The sequence below is a fragment of the Temnothorax longispinosus genome, chromosome 7 (genome assembly GCF_030848805.1).
Source record: "Temnothorax longispinosus isolate EJ_2023e chromosome 7, Tlon_JGU_v1, whole genome shotgun sequence".
NCBI lineage: Eukaryota > Metazoa > Arthropoda > Insecta > Hymenoptera > Formicidae > Temnothorax > Temnothorax longispinosus.
The window spans coordinates 16,185,006-16,198,174 of record NC_092364.1 but is presented as its reverse complement, the minus strand read 5'-3'; the positions used below and the strand labels follow the sequence as shown (position 1 = coordinate 16,198,174).

Sequence of the window (13,169 nt, the reverse complement as noted above, 5' to 3'; positions counted from 1 at the left end):
TATATTTAAACTTTCTGCTCGTATATAATTTCTGTTTAAAAGCGGGAGTATCAAGAACTGATAACGCCAATATTGATAAAATCTATCTCTTTGTTCTCGTACATACTTAAGAGTTCACGAGATAACACAATGCAGTAACTAACAGTGATAATACAGGAACGGTCCAATAAAGCCACGTGTAAACGCGCTATTAAGTGAGATTTTTATATTATACAAGATGAAAAGAAGAAAATATATAACACAATTCGCTTGAGATTAATCTAATTTTATCTAATTCTCGCATAAATTTTACGGTACTTGTGCTAATGTGTTTGCCTCCAATATCTAACAAGAAAAACATATTAATAAATTTATTACGTGGATAATTTAAGTTAAGTGTTACTGTAGATATCATGGGACATGTCTATGGACATTTAATATACATATATACGTTTAATCAAATATTGAAATATTTACAGTAAATTTATGCATAAAACATAAATTACAGTGAGTCATAGCAAATTACAGACAATAAAAAAACAATATTACAATAGAATTTACTTTTTATTTTTAAGCATCATTAAATATAAAATTTGTTCAATAACATGTAATATTCCGCGAAAAAATTTGTGGCTGATAATGGCTACGTGACGTGTTATCTTTAGAACGTTGATATGTAATCGCTTTGCTATAGCACCGAAATCAAGCACTTGACTTTTATTCAGACGCTTCAGAATTGAACGTCAGTTGAAACATCATAATTGAGCCATTTAAACATTTTTGCAATTATCATAGTTTTGTAAACAATACAAAATGTATATGTATATGTATATATCTTGCTGCAGGCTACGATTTGCACACTAAAAAAACCATTGACGTCATCATCGTTGAAGAAGTCAGCGATACACCAGGTACGATAACAGAATTTTCCTTATTCTTACAATTAGTCATTCACTACTTATCATAATAGCATAAAATATGAAATTCTTGAAACTAGCTAATATGAAGAAATCAAAATAAAGAAAACAATAAAATCTAGAATAAATTTTGACCAGATAAAATAACTAAAATAAAGAAAATAGATAAAAAGTATATAAAAAAGCATCTGAAGAATACATGTAGATGAGTATACCCTATATACTACTATTAAATTATAATTACTTACTACAAAAAATTCGAAGATAAAACGACAATTTGTATTAACGTTTGTTAAAATTTTTGTCCTTACTAATCATTTTTGCAATAAAACTTTATTCGAGAAAAGCTTAATTAAAAACTATTTATTTAATTAATCTAATTAAAGATTATTTCAGCTCTAATTTGCAAATGTGTTTTTTTTTTAGTTAAAAATAGAATTTGCACTGTCGACAAAAAAATCACATAACAAATTACTATTGAAAATATGTTACCTGATATGTACTTTTTTGAAAAACGAAGAGAAAGCCATCATATGAAAACATACATTTATATATGCTTATGATACGGCTCGATATTAATCATTTTTATGTCAGTCGTTGACGCTATATACGTACAGAAAATTCGTTTTTATGTCAGTGGTGTTATTTTTGTATCACATCATGGGCGCGAAGCACGTATAATTCATTATAAGAATTGCTTCCGGCCAACGATACACAGGAAGAGATAAAAATATTAACTAAAATTTGTTTACTGCGAATCTATAGAGATAAGAACATGACGTGATATCGGTATCTTCATACGATATATATATATATATATATGTGTGTGTGTGTGTGTGTATATTATATAATAAAAGAACTTATTAAAATATATCATGTTATCGCATGGAATATTCTGGGTATTTCTTTTATCGCAATCATGTTAAATATAATCACATCAGAAACTTTTACTCGCCAGTAAATAATCAACGATAAGAATTTTTATTTATTCGACATAACTGGTTTATTCTATTAATTCTACTTAATCATCAACGACGTATAGAGCATTGGTTTTAATTTGAATAGAGAATGCTTATATACATATATTAGCATCAAAGTTACATTGAAAAGGACCAAAAACGGTCGGAACGTCATGATGATTATAATTGACCAATGATCTAAACGTTGTTGACGATTATAATATGTATAATAGAGATATATCGAATAAAAAAATCTTTATCATGTTAAACTCCGTGTCATCAACAAAAACAACTATGAGAAAAATATATTATCTGTTCTTCAGAGACAAATTTTATAGCTCATATATAAGAATACAAATAAAATAACAGTATGGATAATAATGGATGAGAGTCACAACATATTTTCTAAATTTAGACTGTTGTCAATATATAAAACATACGTGCATGTACACATTTCATTTTACTACCTGTGTAGCAATTTATGAAACTTTTTACTTGAATAATTCACTACACTAAAAAAATAAAATATGTAAAGTCGTTATCATATATAAATATGTATAATATAAATATCTTTAATAAAAATCCTTTTTTATTTCTTTGTGTCTTTACCAGTTATATATATTTTTGATATATCAATCACCGAGCCAATCACGATTATTAATTTATCGCGTTTTTAACAATTTAATTTTTTTTTTTTAGAAAAAAATATCTTATTCAATATTTTCTTCTTTCAGATTTTGCAATAATTGCTACAGCGTTGCGATAATCCAGTATGAATCTTCAGAATAAACCGAATATTTATACGATAAGCAATGCCGCACCACCTTCATACGCGGAGGCAACAGGACTATCTACATCTACAAGGACATACAATCCAGAGTTCAACCAAAGATATCCACATGTAGCAGTCCGTTCATCACCTTCGGCGCCGTTATCGTGTTCGTTACCGGCTACTTTTTATCTGAATAATACGCCTGTTCAATCGACTTACCCGCAATATGAATCGGCGCAACGACAAAATCAACCAGTGAGCATACCTCATACCAGAGTATTAGTAACAAGACATATACAAGAACCCACACGTAAGTTAAAATGAATGTCGTAGATATTAGTTAAGCATCGATTTGACAACGTGTGCTTTAACGGAAAGTAAAGTAGGGGGAGTCCGGGAGACTTGCAGACCATAGAAAAGAGTTGAACCACTTCAAATATCTCGTTCAAATTTTGCACCAAGCGCGCAATTGTTAATTTGCTGTATTATATTATATTGTTGTATTTATATAATATTTATATAATACAACAATATAATATAATACAGCAACTTAACAATTACGCGCTTGGCGCAAAATTTGAACGAGATATTTGAAGTGGTTCAACTCTCCTCTATGGTCAAGTCTCCTGGACTCCCCCCTATATTACAAAAATTAGGAAAAAAGCGCTACTGAAACTCGCTGTATTTCTTTAGAACTAATCGAAGGATTTATTTAATTTTAAAATGCCAAAAAAGATTAACGTAAAAATAATCATTTTAGCATAAATAGCTACATCAGGTAGAAATGAAATATTTATGACGGTTATATAATCACAAATTAAATTTTATTGTGACGTTTATACAGACGCATTACCTATTAAAGTAATTTACACGTGCATGTGCACAATTTGATTTCGATTCTAATATTGATGAATGTATCTGAACAATTCAGATACGGTTACGGTATCTGAAAGACGGTATTGCAAAAATTCCCTATTATAATAACTTCTTTTCGTTTGTTTCAGCATGTTTCAAACTTTTTCGGTTCTTATGGATAGCAGTTACTATTATAATTATCGTGGGTATCCTTACGATAATAATTAAAGCCGCTCGATCACCATAACTTATATGCCGTGCAAGTATTTCCGTCACCAATCGCTGCAGTCGTTACGCAAAAATTTGCTATAAAATGGGTCATTGCCACCCATGGAACTAGCGGAACGATAAGAATCGTCCTTCCACACGGGCCGTCATAGTTCCTTCATTTTCCTCCGTTCCGCATAAAAGAACTCATAACATCTATTCACGGCGACGTTACACCGTGTAAAGTAACGTAGCGGTGAGAAAAGGAAGGAAGAAGGGCGAACGGTGAAGGTTGAACCGTTAACGGCCCTTTATAATACAAGATCGCGGTGTAACAAAATCCCATGTTGTACGGTAGTCTCGTATATGTGTCCCAGCGCGAGCATTAAAGACATCGGTCGATGTGGGTAAAGCCCCGTAGTATAAGTAACGACCATATTTCGTAGCTATAACAAAACGTCACATACACGTTGGCAGGAGGGCGGGGGGGGAGGGAGGGAGAATGCTAGGATGCGGGAGAGGAAGGTGAGAAGACCGGCGGGTGGGCCGCTTTTATTATTGGCGCAATAAAATCTCGGTATTGTTTGTGAGTAATAATTTAAAAGTTGAGCGCCGTTTAGCTCGAGCACCTTTGGCGCCGCGCCGCTTCCAGATGAGAGCCTGCCTGCAAGCAATCGACGGCGTCCAACGCGACGATATCCGCGCCAATAAGTGCGACCGGTGAAATTCGCGAATATTCCGAAGCTATACACAATCTACGGAGGTGTTGATTTTATTGTACAATCTGTCGTATATCGGATGTTTTACTGTTTAAAATCGTGTTAAACAAATATAGAGAAAGGCTGCTGGGTTTTCTGATAAAAATGTGATAGAAAAAGGCGGAAGGTAGGAAAATTGAACGATCTAATGATAGACAATATAAATGACTAATATTTATGTCACATTTGATGACATTCCATTCGCAGTAATTATATTATTACACAAATTAATTTTCGAAATTTATCACAGTTTCTACAGAAGACAAGAATTTATTTTTCTTGTTGATAAGACTGATGTATAACAAACAATTTTCCTCATTGCGAGTAATGTATATGTAATATGTCAATAATAAAAAAAGTTTATCATATGAAATGTAGAAGAGAAATTAAAGATGTATGTCACTTATATGTCAAAATAACAGGATAAAGCTGAAATTTACAGAGATTGTGCACTTATATATCCCAAAAACCTGTGTTAAATTTGCGATTGATTGTCCGACCTGTTTCTAAGATATTTGCTTTAAAAGTTACAAAAATTGTATATATATATAGATATACTTTCCATGTAAAATTATAATATGTATCTCTGCAGCTCATGTACGGTAAAAATGGATGAAATTTTTATGGTACACTTCTATGACATCGAGAATTGCAATTACGGTTTTTTAAGATTTTCTGGTTATATATTTTTTTCAATTTTTTAATGATTTATTTAAACAATATCAAGTACAAAAATGGGACAAAATTGCGATTTTTACGCTTCTCCTGTCCCAATGATACCATGTTGTTTATGAATAATTTCTGAGATTAGCTCTACACTGTTTAATCAAGAAAACAAAATTATACTACATATAGCTACCTGACATACATCTTTAATATAGGTTCAGTAATAGGTACACAATTTGAGCGAATGTATATATTTATATGTATAAAATGTAAAATAAAATATTTAATTCTGTTAGCAACTACTGCATAAATTTGTAAACAAAATTATTTAACCCTATTAACTCCAACGTGTTTTCCGCCCTTTTTAATCCTCGCATCATAACTCACGAATTAAAGCTACTACTTTTAGCTTTAATTTGCGCTTTGGAACGTTAAATTTCGTCAATTCGTTCGTGAGTTATAATGCGAGGATTAGAAACTCGTTGGGACACGAAAGGGCTGGTTGGAGTGAATAGGGTTAATTTATCTATTTAACATATCTATAGGTAGAACTTCACATATGACTTGCCGTTTAATATAATAATGCGTTACAGCGAGAGTAAATTTTGGCAAACTACTCATTTCGTATCCGTCAAAAATTACATGCGGCGTAATTAATTTGCACGTACGGCGACGTGAATTGCAGAATGAGGCTTGTCGAAAGCTCATCGCGCTCCTCGGTCGTCAACGGGGAATTTACGAGGCGGCTTTTGTGCAGCGATTCCAACGAAAATCGATCAGAAAAACTTGAATAAGTGCGAAGGACGCATTGTCGAACGGGCGGAGAATACGGGAATTGTCGTTAGCTTCCCTCCTCACCCCCCTGGTGACACGTCTGAGTTGTGGAGCGGAGAGATGGGGACTAGATATACGGTCGGACGTTGAGAGTGTAACAAGGTTTTCCGTTATCGAGTCTAAGATATCTTTAAAAAACGAGCGCCGATCGCGATGCATCTCCGCGTTGCTATCCGGGGGGACCCCGGGAATAGGGGAGAAGGAATGCGAGGGAAAACGCTGTTCCGCTCGCGCCTCGCGTGTAAAAATAGATCTTCTTACGGAGCCGCCGCCGCGCTGCTGCGGAATTCGATATCGCTTGTATACGTTGCACTCTCGCATCCCCGTTGTGAAACGCAAAACGAATTAAATATTTTCTCGCAGCGGGGCGGCCCGGAGAATTCCAATGTAACGACGGCGCGGCGCGGCGCGGCGCGGCGGCGCCGCGCGCATATCCGCGGATTTCGTTCGCGAATTAAAATTAATAGAACGCCTATCGGGACGGAACGATTGCACGCTCCGCATGTGCATTTGCTTCTGGTTACTATGTACGCGCGCGCGTTATATAACCCGAGATTATCGTTACGATCGATCCGAACCGATACCTGGTAGCGTATAGGTATATACACATAGGAGAGGATTTTAAATGACTGTTGGAAAAGTAGGTTTTTCCCGGGCTCTCCACGCCGGACTTTCGAGCTCGCTGCGGCGAGATGTGGGCTCACGTGGGCTTAACGTTTTTACCGTACCTTTTTCCGATAATTAATGTTCGTCCCTACGCGCCTGCAAAGCGAACGAAAGGGACAAACGCGAAAGAGAGAGGCAGATCAGATTAATGATTGTTTTACCCGCTCGTCATTACGTGAAAGACGACGCGGGTTATCGCCGAGCGAGATAGCGGAAGGGAGAACGAGACGGAGAAAGTGCAGGAAAGGACGTGGAACGTTGTCGGGCGAGAAATCAAAGAGTGCCGTGTGCGTCATTCTAACTCTGCGGAAGAGAAAAAAAAAGGGGAAAAGTCGGAAAAGAACGAAATCGGCGGACGGAGTGACGCTTTCGTTTTGCACGAATTATTTTCCGGACTTCTACAACGAAAAAAATATGTGTTTGTGCATTTAAACGGCCGTCGCAAAGGTCTTTGTGATCGAATTGCGATGCATAGTATTTTTTGTATACATGATGTTACAATATAAATTTTGTTCTTTATTGGAATTAATGTTATTAATATTGCAATCAGTAACTGTTTCATAATTAATCGTTTAAATAATTAATCAATATATAATTTCATATTTATAATAAAGGTAAAGAATAGAATTTGTTCTATTTTCTGTTATGTTGAAAATATTTCTATTACTACAAGATTTAAATGATGGTGATAGGACACAAAATTAAATCTCCAAATTTAAATTTACAATCGGATATATCACGGTCATCATAATGTCATTTCAAAATTATATATTATACATATAATCATATCGTTGGTGTGTTAAGCATAAAATATTATTTAATAATGTTAATAATCACGTAAAAACAACGATATAATGGCGATAGATAAATGATCACTTGGTGATCTATAACAAAACGGTTGCTCTGGAAAACTTATAATGCAAAAGAAATTGATGCACATGTAATCTGCAAATTTTTAATAAAATGTAATATTATAGATAACGATAATAGGATCCCGCCAGAAATATTCTCAATTATTGAGAAGGTCATTGAAAAAGTTTGCTTTTCAGTCCAAAAACAAAGAGAGTGAAAAAGTGTGAGTGAACATAAAAGGGATAGCACAATCAAAAGAGAGAAAAAGACTCCGTGATAGGTTAGTTAAAACCCGAAAAGACTTATTTGGTAAAATCTGACACCGAATTTAATCAATAGGTTACGATCAAGTCAATGTTTGTACCAATTTGCTATCGTTCCTTTTCGTGTGATTAGAGATATTGAGCGGTTTTAAGTCGTATATAGAAGAAACTTTATCTTCTTTTTATTTGAAATATATCGCAAATACGAGTGTCGCTGTCGTGTCGCCGAAACGAGCGACAAAGTGGTTTTATTGAAACGAAAAATCCCAATCTTTAAAAATACTGTAAATCGTTTATACTATTCCATTGTACAAATGAAAACTCAGTACTTTGCGATGAATGTTTCACTAAAATTTATAGGATTTCGGTAATTTGTCGGAACTCACCTCTCTCGCATTAAAGTAATTAATGACACGCATGTTTTACTAGAAATGCCGACGTTTGAAAGTTGTGTTGCCAACGAGCAAAACGGACCGCAACGGAAAATTATGTACTCGAACACGCGACACACAATGGCGAACGAAAGTGACCGGCAACGTCACAGCCCCCGGGAAAGCCTTAATCCAACATAAACCGATATAAACTTCAAAACTTATATACCGCTGTAACGGCGGCGTGGCGAGGACACGTTTGCGCGGGCCCCCCTCGAAATGGAAGTGGCGCGGTCGCTGCGAGTGCTAAAAGGGGTTGAACGGACGTGAGAAGTTGGTGGATGCGGTCGTTGGAGGGCGGCAGAGACCGGGTCTGGGTTGGGTTTGGCAAAACGTGCCCGTTCTCGTCTAAGTTGCCGCGATCGTTTCTTTTCTTCTTGCCTAGCCACATTTACGCTCGCCTAGCCCTTCAACTCTCGCTTCGGCTCCCGTCTTCTTTCCGCCGCGTTTTTCTTTCTTGTCATCCCTCTTGCCCGACCGACGGGTACATCGTCGTGACAACCGGAAGTTGAAGAAGCTGCTCCCGATCGATACCTGGCACTGTTTGGCTTTGGCTCGCCTCTCACCCCACAAGAGGGGGGAAAAAACGGGAGAGCGTCTTTCGCGGTGAGGAACAGGCGACGACGGTAACCGCGGCACGACGCGTTCCAAATTGAGAGCGATAACGATAACGCGGCGGGACGGCTTAAAATCGAGGACGGCCGAGGCACGAAGGAACCGTTGCGAATCTTCACGGCTTGCGCTTATCCGTGGAGACGTGCATCGAACGAGGCCGACGAAAAGACGCATTTCTATCGGCTATGTGATGTGGCGTGTGTGTTTCTTCTCCCCGAGATTCTTTTCTCGAATGCGATTTCAGAAAGGTCAATTCTCGGAAGTACTCGAGATATATCAGATATCAAGATGGAGACATGCAAAATCTATTTTTCATATTTTGGATAACTGAAAGCTATATCCATTCTGAGAGATATATTGAAAATGTATTATATATCTATAATATCTAGTATAGCTTAAGATTAATCAATGATGACTAAAATGCATTACTGCATTACTAAAATATCTAATTTTGGAAAGATTATCAGTATTAAATATTTTAAAAGGTATATCCTATATTACAGAAACTTGATAATCATTCTCTTTTAATATATTTAATATCTCTCTTTTAGATTCAATTAAAATTATTATTTATTATGATTTAACATTTAGAGAGAGCATTAATTAATACATTTAATTTAATTCCTATATCCGAAAGAATTATTAAAATTTTCACCAGTTAACACGTTTAATTTTTTGTTTCTTTTTTAAACACAAGATTCCGTTTTTTTTTTATAACCAAACTCTATCACTTTCAAGAATCATTTAATTATTTATTTAAGTATTTCACCGAATTATGCACGGGGTGATTATTTTGCGGATTATGGATAGAATGGTCGGAAAGTGTAGGCATTAAAAACCTAGTTAAAACTTCCCGTCTGCGATAAAAGCGAGAACCCCTCGAGAAGTCAAATGAGAGAAAGTACTTATACGAAGTGCTAGACTCGCGGCACCCTCGGCAATTTGCATACGTTTCAATTAAACATCCTTTAACACACTATTCCGAATCGGTACGATCCTAATCCCGTGCGCGCAGCATTTTGCATAACTTCGCCAGTATGCCAATTTGCATGTGCGATACAAGCGTCGCGAAAAAGTAACGAATATTGGGAAATCGGCAGAAACCGCGAATGCAGGTATAAAGGCGTAAATTTGAATGAATTTGGCGAAACAAATATGGATCATTGTTCATTCGTCTCACATAACACTTCTTCACGGACGATGACCATTTGCCGCTAGACGATGGCATATTGCGTCGTAGACAAAAGAAAAGAAGGCACGAAACTGCCGGATAAGAAGAGAGAGAAAGAGCAACGGGAAAGGAACGTGGAAAAATGTTTCGCGTGCAGCGACAAGTCGACAATGCGCTTGCTTTAAAACTCGATGCACTTTACCGTGGCTTACGTTTACACGTTTGCATTTGCATGCATGCAATGGACCGCGACGGTACATACGTAGATAAACGTACGAAAGAACTCATGTAGGTTATGTACTCCGTCATACCGTGTGCCAATGCAGCGAACGCGCACTCACATGCATGGGCGAGCGTATGTGCATCCACTGTATGTAATCTATGATCGGTAAAGTTGCCGAGTCGCGAATCCGGGAATCGTTGGCAACGGCATATTAAAGTTTACGCTATAAACCGCTTTTCGGTTCTCTGAAAACTTTCGTCGAAAAGAACTCTCTGCTTCCAAGCTGTAACAAAACAATTTGCAAAATAGACTGACGACCGGTAAAGCTGACATAAATCCTATGAAAATGCAGAGTTAAGTATTGTTGCGAACTCAATTTGAATAATTAAGGTCAATAAAATTATAATAAATAAGGTAAACACGTAAGTATCGAACATTCTAAATAAAATAAATATTTGTACTAAATAATATCGCAACGTGCAAATATTGATACTATAATATCGATCAGAAAAGTAATTTTGACCGATACCATAGTTTATTCATCACGAACATTAAATTACACTAATTGGAGTTTGAATATTTGATTGTGCATATTACACAATCCAGGGAAGAAACTATTACTCGCATACAATGGGCGCGGGATATAACTGCCATGAAACTTCTATCTGCGATACAATTCGCAGGTAGCAGCGCGTCATAAAGGGACACCATACAATCAAGTTACACATGAAATTCATTACAAATATGAATATATGAGCCACTTGGAGTAGATGAAGCGCGGAGTTCTACGTCGGAAAGTTCCAATGCCATCGGCGAGAGTGTTTCTCACAAGTTGCGCTTTATAGACCGAAGTGGCACGACGAATGTATCATACCGAGACGGGGTTAAACGCTTCCATCCGACTTCCCTTCGTGTAGTTAAGCCACGAGCAAATACAAGTTCGGAGATAAGTACACGCGGTCGAGCATCCGTCTCTCGAATGTCGATTTGGAATATATATAGATAATTTACGAAATTACATTTCGTCCATTGCAATTTGCTATCAAAAAAAAAAAAAAATAAATGGGAAAAATACTAAAATACGCGCGGTTTCGCATGCGAGAGCAACAAAATATACGCGCGCTCTCCCCGATAACAATCGTCCACCTCTTCCCTCTGCCGGCAGCGGTGAGTTCGGATGCATTTACATATGCGCGATTGTACGAGAGAGTACTCGGAACCATAATTCACCTGGTGAACCGTTCAACCGCCATATTATCTGCGCACCAATTAAGTGCGAGCATTGTAATACAGGCTCATAATTCATTCATTTGGCCTTTTGATATCCGCGTTACCTGAATCCCGCGGTACACAGTTGTAACACACAAATTATGCAAATCGCCGACTATAGCGTTTATTTCATCGATATACACATTTTATTCAATTTTTACTTGCCAAAAATTTAGGTATACAAAAATCACGGAGCAAAAACTTATCGTGTATTTTACGTACAATTATATAATTTTATACGTTGCATGTTAAAATAATTCAAATTATGAATCTAACGTGTCTCTATTCTCTGGCGATGCAACTGCTCATGTTCTAAAAATATTTTTTTCACGCATTTCAAAGCTTGTCACAAAGATGATGTTTCAAACACTATTTATTATATTATACAAAATATTATTATTTTCGTCATCATTATATTCTGAATGTTATTTTCCATTACCATATTCCAAGATAACGTACATTCATTAATATAATCGAATTACTAGACAATGATTGTGTCTGAATGCTGCCTTTTGTTAGACGAGAATGACGAGATGTACTTTGAAACAGTAATTCTAACCGGTTCATGAGTATCTTGATTCTGTTTCGAACTGCGATTGCATGCAACTCTATAGTTGCGTGCAATCTGTACTTCCAACATCCGAGACAGAGAATTGGAGAATATAGCTACGAGGACATACAATTAAAACAGTTTGGTAATGGAGCGCGGACAAAGTGATTCTTCTCGTTCTATGTGCGTACAGCATACAAACCGTAGATATGTGCTCCTGCGCTTCTACAAACCGCTGTAAAGCGTTTTATGCGCATACTTACATTTGATGTGCTTCATATAAGTATGTTGTAAAGGAATGCAGCGGTATGCGAATTAATATTATAATTTACATCCAATGATAATTTTACGATAATTAAAATTAAAAGTTTGATTTATCTCATTCAAAAATTCGAATTATTATAACGTATTTTTACTCTTATTTTAAAGCTTATATTTGTATTATCAATCTTATGAAAAATACAGGAATAATGCGAAATACTTATGTGTTTACAACAATTGTAACTTAACCGTTGTTTTAATTATTCATATCACACTTTGCTATGTTGCATTAACTCACCGTAAAACTTATTAAACTGCTAATTGTTTATTTTCCTCATGTCTGCGTAATACTTTTCGTAAAAAGATAATTAAAAAAATTAAAAATACACGTAAGGTGTTTTCCATCTTACGTATATTTATCCCATGCAAACATCGACAGCAGTATTATTCCTCAATTCCTTGTTGCAAAATAGAATTTGATGCGAATGTAAATGTCAATGAAATTGCACAATTACTAAATGCAACCGTCTGAAAGGAAAGTTACCGTCCTCGATTCTAATCCACGCAACGAGATTTTCACCAATACGTCGTTGCACTTCCAATGGTTGCGGTCGCTTTCATACGTGACCACCTGTTTGGCAAACGTGGTACTATAATTTCTATAATGGTCGTCGCGCCGTAGGACGTGTCGAAATCTCACGCGGTAAGCGCATTATCGTAAGGCGCTTACCCCGATTGCTGACCAATGCAATTAGATACATCACGATTAGTCGCCAACGCTGGTTAACGACTTATGACCCGTGAAGACTGCAAAATCGAAGGAAGCATGCCAAACACCGTTTTAAAAGACGTAGAGGGAAAGAAAAAAAAATGAAACTAGAGGAGAGTATTTCTAGCGAAACGCGACGACTTAACTATCCG

The 13,169-nt window shown here is 36.3% G+C and overlaps 1 protein-coding gene and 1 long non-coding RNA gene across 4 annotated transcripts in view; one reads left to right on the top strand and one right to left on the bottom strand.

Annotated features, from left to right (window-relative positions):
- The window catches only part of LOC139816742 (uncharacterized), a 10,898-nt gene extending 3,775 nt beyond the window's left edge, over positions 1 to 7,123 (top strand). Inside the window, exons 1-4 of one of the 3 annotated variants that reach the window (XR_011733071.1) lie at positions 121 to 194; positions 825 to 890; positions 2,590 to 2,937; positions 3,632 to 7,121. This is a non-coding gene — a long non-coding RNA (uncharacterized lncRNA). Of the gene's footprint in view, positions 1 to 120; positions 195 to 824; positions 891 to 2,589; positions 2,938 to 3,631 lie in introns of those variants that run through there. The other 2 variants (XR_011733073.1, XR_011733072.1) reach the window with 2 other exon arrangements.
- The window catches only part of LOC139816739 (uncharacterized), a 93,378-nt gene that overhangs the window by 16,769 nt on the left and 63,440 nt on the right, over positions 1 to 13,169 (bottom strand). The gene's annotated exons all lie outside the window — the stretch shown is intronic.